The sequence below is a fragment of the Asterias amurensis genome, chromosome 4 (genome assembly GCF_032118995.1).
Source record: "Asterias amurensis chromosome 4, ASM3211899v1".
NCBI lineage: Eukaryota > Metazoa > Echinodermata > Asteroidea > Forcipulatida > Asteriidae > Asterias > Asterias amurensis.
Window position 1 is genome coordinate 8,726,412 of NC_092651.1, and position 17,791 is coordinate 8,744,202.

The 17,791-nt window shown below is 38.4% G+C and overlaps 1 protein-coding gene across 1 annotated transcript in view; it reads right to left on the reverse strand.

Annotated features, from left to right (window-relative positions):
* The window catches only part of LOC139935702 (phosphoribosylformylglycinamidine synthase-like), a 55,966-nt gene extending 46,607 nt beyond the window's left edge, over positions 1-9,359 (reverse strand). The window contains exon 1 of the mRNA XM_071930238.1: positions 9,299-9,359. The gene's annotated coding sequence lies outside the window, so the exon portion shown is untranslated. The remainder of the gene's footprint in view (positions 1-9,298) is intronic.
* Positions 9,360-17,791: the final 8,432 nt, after the last annotated feature.

Here is a 17,791-nt window from a genome sequence, read left to right on the forward strand (position 1 = left end):
TCAAAAGAAAAAAACACACATGTTGAAATAAAATGTTTACAGTTGTACAACTCTAATATATAAATAATAGATGTTAAATTTGCATCGGGGATAGATAATATTATAGCACTGTATACTCAGTACTAACCCGAGTTTTGTGAAAAAAAAACAAGACTCGGGTGGGATTCGAAACCACGACCCATGACACTCTAGAGCAGTATCTTACCAACTAGACCACCGCGGTTGCCCGGTAGCTTGAGGCATTTCGAATCCTATGTTTTAGCAGCGGGTACTGCAAACAATTTAATATATGTTAAATTTGCATCGGGTGATCGGGGATAAAGAATATTAATTTGGTTTTTACCAACATATGTATACGGTTTTATACTATATGAATAAAACATTAAAACAGTCCAAAAACACCAAAGGATAACAAGGCCTTTAAATATCTATTTGTTGGATAATTGCGTGAGGTGGTAAGCGCCTAATTGGTTTTTTTTTCGTTTTTCTTTTTACACCAAACATATCAACCAAATATTAAAAGAAGTTGTCGCGACGACATAAATTATTATTTCATTTGTTTTTATATCTTCTTTATTAATTTATGTTTGGGAGTGTGCCTCTCTTTGCCGTCGATCTTTCTGATTAAATAAAACATACAACATGGAATAACAAAAATATTATCAAAATAAAAGACAAAAAGTTACTCTGCGATTTGTCAGGTATTCAGGAGCCGCGATTCGGGTTATTCCCCCATTGCAATGTATGGTCCGCGCAACACATACACCACTAACAGAGGCCCCTTACCGGCTTCCATATAGCACCCTTCTGGTATGACAACCGACTTCACAGTATATCCTTCCCTATCTCTCAACCCTAGCAGTCCTTGCCCCCCTCGCTCAGGGTAAACAAAGCGGCTCCCAAACCATACTGGTGTCTTTCCCAGTAATTAATGCCTTGTTTCGTATTATTGCGAGGGGCCGGGATCGAACTCGAGACCAGTGGCTCATACCAATCCGGAATTCAGAGACAGTACCAGCGCCTAACGAATCGCCCTAGCACGTTGGTGCTTGCCAGACCCGATTTTAATTCTTATAAGACAAAATGAATCCAGGTGCATTGTGGGGCATTCGTTTGATCACTGGGACGTGAACAGAAGACCATAGGATGCGTTATATAGTGTCCCTGACAGCACTACCAGATTAGTTCAGTGAGTTGTGGCGCAGTCACCGCCAAACTTCAGACGACGTGTCTGAGTTCGAATGCCGGCCTCGCCATTATAGGCATTGTTTTACATTGGAGAATACAAATTATAATTTTGTTTTACATGATTATGTAATTAATATTGCACACTTGTACTTGGTTTCTGGAGTATATTCGGAAATGTTTAGTTTTTACAAGGTTTTAATTTTAATATTTTTTTAAAGAAGTTAAAAAAAAGCCAGCGTAAGTGTACAACTCAATGCATGTAAATTTCAAAGATTTTACCAAATGACACTGGTTTCTTCCTTTTGTTTGTTACTATATCCAAGCTTGCTAAAGTGCCTTTTCTTACTACTGGCAGTGATCTACATATCTATGGGAAGCAAAGGCCAGACCAGTACAATGCTAAGTTCGGGCAACCTTTGATGATATCCAAAAAAGTTTGTTACGCTCCTTATGTGAACACGGTCCCTCACAGCAAATAAAAGTGTCAGTTAGGGGCCTCCTGAACAAACAAAAGTCAGGCAATATCCCTTGCATATAGGTTTTGATCAACTTTGACACGGCAGAAACAAAAATATTACAAGATAAATATATTAAAACGTGGTTCAAACTGTTAAGCTTTGTTTTGAATTATATTTTGTTCATGGGGTGAAAAAGGGGCAGGCAATATTCCTTCCATATTTATTTGGATACACTTATTTAACAGTAGAAAAACCCATGACAAAACAATATATTTTAAAACTTAATTCAACCTTTTATTTAGGCCTATTGTTTTATTTTGGTTATGAAACTAAAAGAAAGGCAAGCTTACGTGTACAATTCAAAATTTATTATGCTATTAATTTTCAAAACTGGTTTCTTCCTTTTTGTGTTATTATATCCTAGCTTGCTAAAGTGCCTTTTCGTACTACTAGCAGTGATCTACATATCTATGGGAAGCAAAGACTAGCTAGAAGGAACTGGCAACCACACCATTGTTTAAAAACAATACTTCGTCAATAGATGGCGTTCACAATGAACCAACAAGGCATACCACATCCGACAGGCTAACCCATAGGTGTTTACCTATTGCTGTACGATTTCGGAATTCTATCGATTGAATACTGCATAACCATGCCAACTGAAATCATCCTTTGTAGTATTACATAACAGACCGCAACCTTTTATCATATCCAAAAAAGTTTGTTGTACGGTCCCTATATGTGAACACGGTCCCTCGCATCAAATGAAAGTGTCAAATACTGAACAACAAAAGGCCAGGCAATATCCCTTTCATATAGGTTTGGATACATTTATTTAACAACAGAAAAAAAACAATGACAACAAAATATATTAAAACGTAGTTCAAGCTTTTATGAAAAAAAAACCAAAACAATAAATTATTATTATTATTATTTTTCATGAAATTTAAAATTTACGGGCAAGCGAACCGTACAATTCAATATTTGTGTATGCAGTTAATTTTAAAAGATTTTATCAAAGGACACTGGTTTCTTCCTTTTTTGTTATTCTATCCAATCCTGCCAAAGTGCCTTTTCGTACTACTGGCAGTGATCTACATATCTATGGGAAGCAAAGACTAGCTAGAAGGAACCGGCAACCACACCATTGTAACATTATATAACAGACCAGCCCAGTACAATGCTAAGTTCGGGCAATCTTTAGTCAAATCCGAAAAAGTTTGTTTTACGGTCCCTATATGTGAACACGGTCCCTTGCAGCAAATGAAAGTGTCAAATACTGAACCCCCCCCCCCCCCCAAAAAAGAAAAAAAGAAAAAACATCCCAGGCAATAGCCCTTTCATATAGGTTTAGTCAGGCAGCTTATGACCATATTTGAGATGGATGTGGACGTTCCGGACAAAAGCACCAAATTTTGTCCATGTGTTCCTTAATACCTAAGCTTTGCATTTTTGGTAGGAACCACCTCACCAAGACGTATTATGGCGGCCATCTTGGATTTCCAAGATGGCCGCCATTTAAAAACCTGTTTTTGCCAGTATCTCACCTCCTGAGTCACCTAGGATCACAATTATGGTGTCTAGATATACATTTCCATGGTCAAGGAATACATCTTCACCACTTAGCAAAGCAACAGTGCTTTATTTCCTTTGTATGGCGGCCATCTTGGATTTTTAAGAAGGTAACCATATGAAAAACCCATATTTGCCGGTATCTCGCCTCCAAAGTCACATAGAATCACAAATAGTGTGTCCAAATATATATTTCCATGGTCAATGGATCCAACTGTACCACTCAGAAGAGCAGCAGTGCCTTCTTTCTTTTATATAGCGGCCATCTTGGGTTTTCAAGATGGCCGCCATATGAAGAAAACACATATTTTATCAATATCTCACCTTCTAAATCACTTATAATCACAATTATGGTGACCAAATATACATTTTCATGGTCAAGGAATCTAACTGTACCATTTAGAAGAGCAGCAGTGCCTTCTTTGTTTTGGATGGCGGCCATCTTGGGTTTTCAAGATTAACGTCATGTGAAGAAAACCCATATTTTTTATCCATATCACACCTAAATCACTTATAATCACAATTACAATTGTAATTATGGTGACCAAATAATATACATTTTCATGGTCAAGGAATCCAACTGTACCATTTAGAAGAGCAGTGCTTTCTTTCTTTTATGTAGTGGCCATCTTGGGTTTTCAAGATGGCCGTCATAAGAAGACAAAAACGTATTTGCCAATATATCACCTTTAAGTCACTTAGAGTCACAATAATGGCTTCTTAATATATATTGTTATGGTCAAGGAGTGCAACTGTACCACTTGGCAAAGCAGGCCATCGATCACTTTCAATATTGCTGCCAAGTATAAACCCATTCAATATCTCACCTCCTTCGTTCGTTGATCTGGATCACAAATTTGATATTTGACAACTTGGGTCATACCCCACCTAGTACAACTGCAAAAGGTTAAATTTCATAGCACACTGGTCCAGACGTAGCAGGTGATTTGGTGGCATTGTCTTGGCCAGATAATAGTAGATATGGGCCAGGTATGATGTTAGATCTGAGCTAGGTCTGGCAACACAAGGTGAGATGTTGTTAGATCTGAGCCAGGTCTGGTTACACCAGGTGAGCATCTAGTGCACATTCTTGATTGGCTGTCGAGAGTCCATGTCTCGGCTCCTTACAGAAGTACAGACTCAACTGTGGCAACTGTTGATGTCACCGTGGAGACCTCACTCGCCTCATGCCATGAAGTGCCTTCCATGTCAAGACTCTCCTTACTCTTAAACTATGATACGTCTAGTGACCTTAAACATGTAAATGAAACAAAAGAGGGGTTGAGCCAGAAGAGAGGCAAAGGAGATCCCCAGATTATAAGTTGTTGCAGCATGCAACACGAGTTGCCTAAAAGATTGGAGTGACAGCAGAGTGAAAAAACCCACACATTCCAGTGACTGAGGATGGACTCTCGTTCGAAATATTGGCTGGAGTTCTGCAAGGCGACACGCTGGCTCCATTTCATTGCACTTGACTACGCCCTGAGACGAGCCCTCAAAGAACACGAGGATCTAGGCTTCACCATCACCCCAAGAAAGTTTAGAAGAATCGGCCTAGTGACCCTCTCCGACCTAGACTTCGCAGATGATATAGCCCTACTGTCTGACAACATCATAGAGGCGCAAGAGCTACTCAGCAGAGTTGAGTCGGAGTGTGAGAAGGTTGGTCTCCATCTCATTGCCAAGAAGACGGAGTATATGGTATACAACATTGGGGATCATGCTCCGCTAAAAGACCTTAGGAGGTGCATCACTAAAGGAGGTGGACGACTTCAAGTACCTCGGCTCCACGATGCAGAGAACAGAGAAAGACATCAAAGTCCATAAGGCGCTTGCATGGAAAGTCCTCCATGACATGAAGAAGATCTGGACATCTCAGCTCCCAAATGGTTTAAAGCTGAGATTCTTTCATGCGGTAATAGAAACCATCCTGCTGTATGTGTGTGAGTCTTGGACTCTCAACAAGGCGATGACCAAATCTATCAGTGGTTGCTACACCAGGATGCTACACCAGGATGCTACAGATGGCACAGAATGTCTCCTGGAGGGATCACATCACCAACCTTGAGCTGGTCACTGTCTACGGCACCCAGAGCTACCAGCCAATAAAGTCATCGTGTGGGAGCCCACTCACGGCAGGTGCGGCCCTAGAAGACCCACCAAGACTATGCTAAAGACCCTGCTTGAAGACGCAGAAGTAATCAACAAGGAGGAGCTAATCAGCTGTATGCAGGATAGAGTTGTGTGGCGTGTCAGACATAGAGCCTGACTCAAACATGCTGCAACGCGACAACTTGGGTCGACTGGGTGAGTGAGTGAGTGAGTTAGTCTATATGATGACAGCCAATTATTGGTTCCTGTGTGGACTTTTTTACCTGGTGCTTTCAAGGCCTTCATTAAACCTTAAAACTCCCAGATGGCCACCATAAAAAAGAAAACATTGCTGCTGTTCTATTTGTATGCGTTAGCCATGCAAATGTATGTATTTGACGTGACTTATAGGTTACATGTAGATCTTGAAAACCCAAGATAGCCACTATATATAACAAAGAAGGTACTGCTGCTCTTCTGAGTGGTACAATTAGATTCATTGACCATGATAATGTATATGTGGTCACCATAATTGTGGTTATAGGTGATTTAGAAGGTGAGATATTGATAAAATATGTGTTTTCTTCGTATGGCGGCCATCTTAAAAACCCAAGATGGCCGCTATATAAAAGAAAGAAGGCACTGCTGCTCTTCTGAGTGGTACAGTTGGATCCATTGACCATGGAAATATATATTTGGATACACTATTTGTGATTCTATGTGACTTTGGAGGCGAGATACCGGCAAATATGGGTTTTTCATATGGTTACCATCTTAAAAATCCAAGATGGCCGCCATACAAAGGAAATAAAGCACTGTTGCTTTTCTAAGTGGTGAAGATGTATTCCTTGACCATGGAAATGTATATCTAGACACCATAATTGTGATCCTAGGTGACTCAGGAGGTGAGATACTGGCAAAAACAGGTTTTTAAATGGCGGCCATCTTGGAAATCCAAGATGGCCGCCATAATACGTCTTGGTGAGGTGGTTCCTATCAAAAATGCAAAGCTTAGGTAATAAGGACCACGTGGACAAAATTTGGTGCTTTTGTCCGGAACGTCCACATCCGTTCGCTAAGCTGCCTGACTAGGTTTGGGTACATTTATTTAATGGCAGAATAAAACATGACAACAAAATATATTAAACGTAGATCAATCTGTTAAGAATAGAGACAAAAAAACATTAAAAGTTATTTTATTTTGTCATTAAATTTAAAATTTACGGGCAAGCTTAACTGTACAATTCAATATTTTTTTATGTAATTAATTTTCAAAGATTTTATCAATGGACACTGTTTTCTTCTATTTTTTGTTTTTATATCCAAGCCTGCCAAAGTGCCATTTCTTACTACTGGCAGTGATCTACATATCTATGGGAAACAAAGACTAGCTGGAAGGAACTGGCAACCACACCATTGTTCAAAAACAATACTTCGTCAATAGATGGCGTTCACAATGAACCAACAAGGCATACCACATCCGACAGGCTAACCCATAGGTGTTTACCTATTGCTGTACGATTTCGGAATTATATCGATTGAATACTGCATAACCATGCCAACTGAAATCATCCTTGGTTGTATTACATAACAGACCAGACCAGTACAATGCTAAGTTCAGGCATCCTTTGATCATATCCAAAAAAGTTTGTTGTACGGTCCCTATATGTGAACACGGTCCCTCACAGCAAATGAAAGTGTCAAATACTGAACCAAAAAAAAAAAAAAAAAAAAATCCAGGCAATAGCCCTTTCATATAGGTTTGGGTACATTTATTTAATGGCAGAATAAAACATGACAACAAAATACATTAAACGTAGTTCAATCTGTTAAGAATAGAGACACAAAAACATTAAAAGTTATTTTATTTTGTCATTAAATTTAAAATTTACGGGCAAGCTTAACTGTACAATTCAATATTTTTTTATGTAATTAATTTTCAAAGATTTTATCAATGGACACTGGTTTCTTCTATTTTTTGTTTTTATATCCAAGCCTGCCAAAGTGCCATTTCTTACTACTGGCAGTGATCTACATATCTATTGGAAGCAAAGACTAGCTAGAAGGAACTGGCAACCACACCATTGTAACATTATATAACAGACCAGACCAGTACAATGCTAAGTTCGGGCAACCTTTAATCATATCCACAAAAGTTTGTTGTACGGTCCCTATGTGAACACGGTCCCTCACAGCAAATAAAAGTGTCAGTAAGGGGCCTACTGAACAAACAAAAGTCAGGCAATATCCCTTGCATATAGGTTTTCATCAACTTTGACACGGCAGAAACAAAAATATTACAAGATAAATATATTAAAACGTGGTTCAAACTGTTCAGGTTTGTTTGAATTATATTTGCTAAGTTCGGGCAACCTTTGATCATATCCAAAAAAGTTTGTTGTACGGTCCTTACATGTGAACACGGTCCCTCGCAGCAAATGAAAGTGTCAAATACTGATCGAAAAGGGCCAGGCAATAGCCCTTTCATATAGGTTTGGGTACATTTATTTAACAACAGAAAAAAAAAACATTACAACAAAATATATTAAAACGTAGTTCAAGCTTTTATGAAAAAAAAAGACAAAAACAATAAATTACTATTATTGTTTTTTTCATGAAATTTAAAATTTACGGGCAAGCGAACCGTACAATTCAATATTTGTGTATGCAGTTAATTTTAAATGGACACTGGTTTCTTCCTTTTTTGTTATTCTATCCAATCCTGCCAAAGTGTCATTTCTTACTACTGGCAGTGATCTACATATCTATAGAAAACAAAGACTAGCTAGAAGGAACTGGCAACCACACCATTGTAACATTATATAACAGACCAGACCAGTACAATGCTAAGTTCGGCAACCTTTAATCATATCCAAAAAAGTTTGTTGTACGGTCCCTATATGTGAACACGGTCCCTATCAGCAAACGAAAGTGTCAAATACTGAACAAAAAAGGGCCAGGCAATAGCTCTTTCATAATAATATAGGTTTAGATACATTTATTTCGAGGCAGAAAAAAACACATGACAACAAATTATATTAAACCGTAGTTCAATTTTTTTTAAATTGAATAAAAAAAAAAAAAAACCGGAATTTAAAATTTACGGGCAAGCATAACTGTACAATTTTTGTGTATGCAATTATTTTTCAAAGATTATTATCCTAAAAAGATTGTTACGGTTCCTATGTGAACAGGGCCCCTCGCTGCAAAAAAAACGTTTTTAAAGAAGAGAGCACGCTCACATGTACAAATCTGTATTAACTTTGCAATAAATTTTAAGTTTTTATTTACAGAAATTGGTTCCCCTCTTTTAATGTTTTATCTGCTTTACAAAAAAGCACGCTTCTCTATAGCAATAATATTGTAACGCAAGTTTTTAAACGCTTTTCAACAATTTTATTAATGATTTATTTCCCTTTTCGGTGTAAACAAAGGTCATGTGTGATATTTATAGATGGAATGTGTTCTATCGAGGTTAAGGGTCAAAACACCTTAGCCAATCCATTAAGAAAAGACCAGCCAAAGTGTTTTTTTCCGTTCCCGTAGTGGTTGACATAGCTACGGGAAGCAATGACGAGCTGGCAGATGCACTTGGCAAACGGACCATTGTTAAAATACTTTTGCACTGGACGCTATTCACTATGAACCTATTGCATACCAAGCTAACCATAGGGTGATGTACGATTTCAGACTTGTACAGATTGACTACTACCATCAGAACATCAGAACAATGCCAACTGCAACCATCCTTTGTTGTATTATATAATTCCCATGTCTAGAATAATAGCAGTGACATTATGGGATTCTATGAGTCTACACATAGCCGTTAAGGCCCCTAAATTGTCACAGTCCCTAAACCATGTTGGAAAGTGATTGCAACCGAGGAAAGACAAGTCAAGCAGTTGTTTTCTAGACCATTCATTATGAACTAGATAAATCATTATTTGGCGCTTTCATATTGTAAAATTAAAAAATCTTGTTTGACTTACCACTTTAAGTACGTATCAACAGCAACCAACATGTCAATCCACTGAGCCACCATCGAAGCACCTTCCATCTTTCATTGCCGTCCCGTGTTCCTGACTGTAATAACAATAACACATACAGATTGTGAAGTTAGAACTAAGGGACCAGACGAATTTCTCTTTCAGCCTCGGTTTGATTACAATTGGTTTCAGAGTAGAGAAACAAAACAATATTGTGGCACTAGTTTCTAACCATCCGATTGCTATGTTTTTGAAGTAATAGACTTTTGCTGATGAACACATTTTTTTGTTTAATTTACCTTGATTTAATTTATGTTTAGGCATAAAAAACAAAGTTTGTCAAATACAAATTAAATCCTTCAGAATTACACACACGCATACGGTCGGCGTATAACCTATTACACATTAAAGTACATTTCCCTTTTCTTCATTTACTTCCGATACACAACAATCTTTGCACTCGTTACGCGAACCTTCAAATCGAGGCTGAGAGGAAAAAACAATGGAGGCCATGCTAAGGATTTCCCTTGGAATGAGATTTACCTCAAAGTCCAGATCACATTGGACCTTATGGGACTCCACCAACTTCTTGAACAAAAAGCACCGACAATGACAATGGGTAATGACCTAGTCCGGTGAGGGCGCTATGTCAGTTTAACGGTCACAAACAAGTACGACTATCTAGTCGAGACATCTAAATATTATTCGATTTTCTGCCCTAAGAATCCCAAAAAGCGACAGTATTTCCTTGACCGTTGGGGCCTGGAAGGTCGGTATGTCTGATGGGAAACTTAGCCGCTTCAAGATGATACGTATCTCAATCCGGACTTCTTGAAAAACAATTGCAAGAATGAACTGATACATTTAAGATTGTAAGCCAGAGTTTTTAATTCGTGGAGTAAGCTTAGCGATGGCAATAAAATACATGGTTTAATTTCACGATTCCGCTTACTGCGGAGCTATGCTTCTAAAAATGCTTAAATAATATTATACGCTGATGAGAAGGTATTGTTGACAAAGTGAATTGTTTTGGACAGTGTTTTAATCTGATAAACAGCGCTATACAACAAACTTTAGCGGCTCCACTGGGAATTTTCCTTACTAAGAAATTGCTATAATCATTTCGTGATAAAGCCAACGTGTAGTTTTTGCAACGCCACGTTCAGGATTTTGGTGGTCATAGTCTTGGACTTGGCAGGTCATGTGGAAAAAGAAGTATAGTTGTTAGCGTGGAAATACTCATAAATAGGGATATGGCCAGCGGGCACGTTGGACACTGCAACAGTTTTCTTATATTGTTGCACATTAATTAGCTTCTGTGTATTTTCTTCCACTCTGAAATTCTAGTTCTAAATTGGTGTATAAAGCGACTACGTCAATGGTTTGTTTAATGCTCGGCCCGTCGTTGCAACTAGCATCTTCTCAAGGGTAAACTTGGTTTAATATACTGAAAAATATATGTGTGAAGCTTGTTTGGACTGACAACAGTGCACAATAGAAACTGTGAGCAATTAAATAATAAAGAATTCCAGAATTTCAGTTCAACATCACATTGGTCATTGGACAACTCTATGACTCCCCACGACTAAAAAGAACAATACAAAATCGAGGATCACAGAGCAAAGTGAGGGCGCTATGCCAACTTAACGGTCTCATTTTTACTACGGACATAAACAGATTCAGTCCTTACATGTTGTGATGTTTTCATCCACTTGGTTTAAGATTTTACCGGCTACAGTCTAGGTTGCTAGATTGCCACTGTTATAAAAGTGCTAAACTATTAATTAATATGAGCTGATGAGAAGGTTTTGACAACACTGCTTTGGAAAGCGTTTTAGCCCGTTGAAACTTGCGACCAAAAAGGGGGGGGGGGGTCACGTTGTTTGGATTTTGGTGGTCATAGTCAAGTAGCTTTTTTATGATGTTTGATATTTCCAGTATTCTACTACAAAACATGTTTCTTTTGAAAGTATGATTAGACTACGTAAATTACTGAGGTTTGAACGAGCCCAAGCGCCGTGGTTTTTGCATTGTGTACGGCGTGAAGTCGGGCTGTGATAAGGGAGATCACGAAGTTTGACTCGTAGCTGACAGCTACCCCTTCTCATCAAATAATTTGAGGTTGTAAATAAAGGGATTTATAGCTTCTTCGGGAGATTATTATTGAAAATATTGGCAGCAAAATCATTACAATGAGGGCAATGTCAAACCATACACTTTCCGTGCACAAACACACGACATCAAGTGATACTGTTTAAACCCATTACTGGCAACGTCAGCCACCGGTAAGGTCTCATGTTACAAACTCTGGAATATTCTTCCTTTCCAGAATTATAGTTCTAATTTTGTGTATAACGAGACTAGTTAAATGGTTTGTTTTGTGCTCGGGCCGACGTTGCACGTAACCGTGTGCAAAGCTCGTTGGTTTACCCAATAGCATCTTCTCCAAGGTAAACTTGGTTTAATTTACTGGCAATTATTTTGTGTGAAGCTTGTTGGACTGGCAACAGTGTAAAATCGAAACTGTAAGCAATTAAATAATACAGAATGCAGAATTTCAGTTCAACATCACATTGGTCATTGTAGGACCCCTACAACTCTATGACTCCCTACGACTGAAAAGAACAACACAAAATTCGAGGATCACAGAGCAAAGTGAGGGCAACAGATTCAGTCCTTACATGTTGTGATGTTTTCATCCACTTGGTTTAAGATTTTACCGGCTACAGTCTAGGTTGCTAGATTGCCACTGTTATAAAAGTGCTAAACTATTAATTAACATGAGCTGATGAGAAGGTTTTGACAACACTGCTTTGGAAAGCGTTTAATCCCGTTGAAACTTGCGACCAAAAAGGGGGGGGGGAGTAACGTTGTTTGGATTTTGGTGGTCATAGTCAAGTAGCTTTTTTTATGATGTTTGATATTTCCAGTATTCTACTACAAAACAGGTTTCTTTTGAAAGTATGGTTAGACTACGTAAATTACTGAGCTTTGAGCGAGCCCAAGCGCCGTGGTTTTTGCATTGTGTACGGCGTGAAGTCGGGCTGTGATAAGGGAGATCGCGAAGTTCGACTCGTAGCTGACAGCTACCCCTTCTCATCAAATAATTTGAGGTTGTAAATAAAAGGATTTATAGCTTCTTCGGGAGATTAATATTGAAAGTATTGGCAGCAAAATCATTACAATGAGGGTAATGTAAAACCATACACTTTCCGTGCACAAACACATGACATCGAGTGATTATTGGTCAAACTGTTTAAACCCATTACTGGCAACGTCAGCCACCGGTAAGGTCTCATGTTACAAACTCTGGAATATTCTTCCTTTCCAGAATTATAGTTCTAATTTTGTGTATAACGAGACTAATTAAATGGTTTGTTTTATGCTCGGCCCGACGTTGCACGTAACCGTGTGCAAAGCTCGTTGGTTTACCCAATAGCATCTTCTCCAAGGTAAACTTGGTTTAATTTACTGGCAATTATTTTGTGTGAAGCTTGTTGGACTGGCAACAATGCAAAATCGAAACTGTGAGCAATTAAATAATATAGAATGCAGAATTTCAGTTCAACATCACATTGGTCTATGTAGGACCCCTACAACTCTATGACTCCCTACGACTGAAAAGAACAATACAAAATTCGAGGATCACAGAGCAAAGTGAGGGCGCTATGCCAACTTAACGGTCTCATTTTTACTACGGACATAAACAGATTCAGTCCTTACATGTTGTGATGTTTTCATCCACTTGGTTTACAATTTTATCCGGCTACAGTCTCGGTTGCTTGATTCCCACTGTTATAAAAGTGCTAAACTACGTATTAACATGAGCTGATGAGAAGGTTTTGACAACATTGCTTTGGAAAGCGTTTTAGCCCGTTGAAACTTGCGACCAAAAAAAGGGGGTGGGGTGAGTAACGTTGTTTGGATTTTGGTGGTCATTTTTTTGCTGTTTAAATATTTCCAGTATTCGTTATAAAAGAGGTTTATTTTGAAAGATCGGCTAGACTACCTAAATTACTGAGGTTTGGGCGAGCCCAAGCGCCGTGGTTTTTGCGTTGTGTACGGCGTGAAGTCGGGCTGTGATAAGGGAGATCGCGAAGTTGTCTGACAGCTTTCCCTTCTAATGAAACAATTTTAGGGTGTAAATAAAGGGATTTGCAGCTTCTTCGGAGATTTTTATTGAAAATATTGGCAGCAAAATCATTACAATGAGGGCAATGTCAAACCATATCCTTTCCGTGCATAAACACATGACATCGAGTGAATATTGGTCAAACTGTTTTAACCCATTACTGGCAACGTCAGCCACCGGTAAGGTCTCATGTTACAAACTCCGGAATATTCTTCCTTTCCAGAATTATAGTTCTAATTTTGTGTAACGAGACTTAGTAAAATGGTTTGTTTTGTGCTCGGCCCGACGTTGCACGTAACCGTGTGCAAAGCTCATTGGTTTGCCTAATAACATCTTCTCCAAGGTAAACTTGGTTTAATTTACTGGCAATTATTTGTGTGAAGCTTGTTTGGACTGGCAAAAGTGCACAATAGAAACTGTGAGCAATTAAATAATATAGAATTCCAGAATTTCAATTCAGCATCACATTGGTCATTGTAGGACCCCTACAACTCTATGACTCCCTACGACTGAAAAGAACAATACAAAAATCGAGGATCACGGAGCAAAGTGAGGGCGCTATGCCAACTTAACGGTCTCATTTTTACTACGGGCATAAACAGATTCAGTCCTTACATGGTGTAATGTGGTCATCCACTTGGTTTACAATTTTATCCGGCTACAGTCTAGGATGCTAGATTCCCACTGTTATAAAAGTGCTAAACTATTAATTAACATGAGCTGATGAGAATGTTTTGACATTATTGTTTTGGAAAGCGTTTTAGCCCGTTGAAACTTGCGACCAAAAAGAGGGGGGGGGGTGAGTAACGTTGTTTGGATTTTGGTGGTCATTTTTTTGCTGTTTAAATATTTCAAGTATTCGTCTCAAAAGAGGTTTATTTTGAAAGTTCGGCTAGACTACGTAAATTACTGTGGTTTGGGCGAACCCAAGCGCCGTGGTTTTTGCGTTGTGTACGGCGTGAAGTCGGGCTTTGATAAGGGAGATCGCGAAGTTGTCTGACAGCTTCCCCTTCTAATGAAACAATTTTAGGGTGTAAATAAAGGGATTTGCAGCTTCTTCGGAGATTTTTATTGAAAATATTGGCAGCAAAATCATTACAATGAGGGCAATGTCAAACCAAATCCTTTCCGTGCATAACACATGACATCGAGTGAATATTGGTCAAACTGTTTTAACCCATTACTGGCAACGTCAGCCACCGGTAAGGTCTCATTTTAGAAACTCCGGAATATTCTTCCTTTCCAGAATTATAGTTCTAATTTTGTGTAACGAGACTAAGTAAATGGTTTGTTTTGTGCTCGGCCCGACCTTGCACGTAACCGTGTGCAAAGCTCGTTGGTTTGCCTAATAGCATCTTCTCCAAGGTAAACTTGGCTTAATTTACTGGCAATTATTTGTGTGAAACTTGTTTGGACTGGCAACAGTGCACAATAGAAACTGTGAGCAATTAAATAAAATAGAATTCCACAATTATAGGACTCTTACAACTCTCTGACTCCCAACAATAAATAAATCGAGGAAAACAGAGCAAAGTGAGGGCGCTATGCCAACTTAACGGTCTCATTTTTACTACGTTATACAGGGTATCTAGCGGGGACATAGACAGATTCAGTCCTTACACATGTTGTATGTTGTCAACCACTTGATTTTAAGATTTCGCCGGCCACAGTCTAGGATGCTAGATTCCCCTTGTAATAATAGTGCTAAAATGAGCATGAGCTGATAAGAAGGTTTTAACAAAATTTGTTTGGGACAGCGTTTTTAGCTCGTTGAATATCGCTACCAAAAAAGGGGGGTGTAACGTTGTTAGGATTTTGGAGGTCTTAGTCACGTAGTTTATGCTCATTACGAAATTGATATAATAACTATTCCTTAATGAGTAAATTGTTGAACAAAGGTAATGAACAAGTAAAAGGTTTATATGATTTATGGCATTGAAGAGTGAGGTATTAGTATCTGGTTTGCAGTAACACCAAGTGAGAATCTGTACTTGCCAGTAAGAGTTTGTTCTTTAGAGAACTGTCTTAAGTTGTTCTACTACCGCGGAGTACATTTATCAGATTGTTCGGGAGACTTCCCAGTTCTGAAAAGAGCTGTCCTGCCTTTAAAGGCAGTGGGCACTATTGGATATTACTCAAAATTGTTATTTTATGCATATGTTGAGATACACCAATTGTGAAGGCTGGTCTTTAAGATTAAACCAATAGTGTCCACTGCCTTTCAACTACTCTGGGCGGAATGTATAGACAATAAACTGTAAGTGACATATGTTAATAGGCCTACAATTCTAGCCAGAAAACGTACGTGGTATAAAGAGAAGCAAAGCAGATTTGGATAGTATAAAATGCATTTTAAGAGTCATTTCACTTCAAAGAACTGCAGTTATGGACAAAGATATTTTTACTTATTATCCCCTTAGTTTGATTATAAACGCTTCTCAGATGGTGTATTCGTAAAGGGATTATTCTTTCTACCTGGACATTACCAGCACAGGAGTTTCCAGGATAACTCAAAAGAAAAAACACACATGTTGAAATCAAATGTTTACAGTTGTACAACTCTAATATATAAATAATAGATGTTAAATTTGCATCGGGGATAAATAATATTATAGCACTGTATACTCAGTACTAACCCGAGTTTTGTGAAAAAAAAATAACAAGACTCGGGTGGGATTCGAACCCACGACCCTTGACACTCTAGAGCAGTATCTTACCAACTAGACCACCGCGGTTGCCCGGTAGCTTGAGGCATTTCGAATCCTATGTTTTAGCAGCGGGTACTGCAAACAATTTAATCTATTTTAAATTTGCATCGGGTGATCGGGGATAAAGAATATTAATTTGTTTTTTACCAACATATGTATACGGTTTTATACTATATGAATAAAACATTAAAACAGTCCAAAAACACCAAAGGATAACAAGGCCTTTAAATATCTATTTTTTGGATAATTGCTTGAGGTGGTAAGCGCCTAATTGTTTTTTTTTACTTTTTTCTTTTTACACCAAACATATCAACCAAATATTAAAAGAAATTGTCGCGACGACATAAATTATTATTTCATTTGTTTTTATATCTTCTTTATTAATTTATGTTTGGGAGTGTGCCTCTCTTTGCCGTCGATCTTTCTGATTAAATAAAACATACAACATGGAATAACAAAAATATTATCAAAATAAAAGACAAAAAGTTACTCTGCGATTTGTCAGGTATTCAGGAGCCGCGATTCGGGTTATTCCCCCATTGCAATGTATGGTCCGCGCAACACATACACCACTAACAGAGGCCCCTTACCGGCTTCCATATAGCACCCTTCTGGTATGACAACCGACTTCACAGTATATCCTTCCCTATCTCTCAACCCTAGCAGTCCTTGCCCCCCTCGCTCAGGGTAAACAAAGCGGCTCCCAAACCATACTGGTGTCTTTCCCAGTAATTAATGCCTTGTTTCGTATTATTGCGAGGGGCCGGGATCGAACTCGGGACCAGTGGCTCATACCAATCCGGAATTCAGAGACAGTACCAGCGCCTAACGAATCGCCCTAGCACGTTGGTGCTTGCCAGATCCGATTTTAATTCTTATAAGGCAAAATAAATCCAGGTGCATTGTGGGACGGTCGTTTGATGACTGGGACGTGAACAGAAGACCATAGGATGCGTTATATAGTGTTCCCTGACAGAACTACCGGCCTAGCTCAGTGAGTTGTGGCGCAGTGACCGCCAAACTTCAGACGACGTGTCTGAGTTCGAATGCCGGCATCGCCATAATAGGCATTGTTTTACATTTTAAATTATAATATTTATTTTTTTAATTGTTACAAATTTCAGTGTATTACAACAACACATGACCACACTGGAGAATAAAAATCATAATTTTTTTTACACGATAAAGTAATTAATATTGCACACTTGTACTTGGTTTCTGGAGTATATTCGGAAATGTTTAGTTTTTACAAGGTTTTAATTTTAATATTTTTTTTAAAGAAGTTAAAAAAAGACAAGCGTAAGTGTACAACTCAATGCATGTAAATTTCAAAGATTTTACCAAATGACACTGGTTTCTTCCTTTTGTTTGTTACTATATCCAAGCTTGCTAAAGTGCCCTTTCTTACTACTGGCAGTGATCTACATATCTATGGGAAGCAAAGGCCAGACCAGGTCAATGCTAAGTTCGGGCAACCTTGATATCCAAAAAAGTTTGTTACGCTCCTTATGTGAACACGGTCCCTCACAGCAAATAAAAGTGTCAGTTAGGGGCCTACTGAACAAACAAAAAGTCAGGCAATATCCCTTGCATATAGGTTTTCATCAACTTTGACACGGCAGAAACAAAAATATTACAAGATAAATATATTAAAAC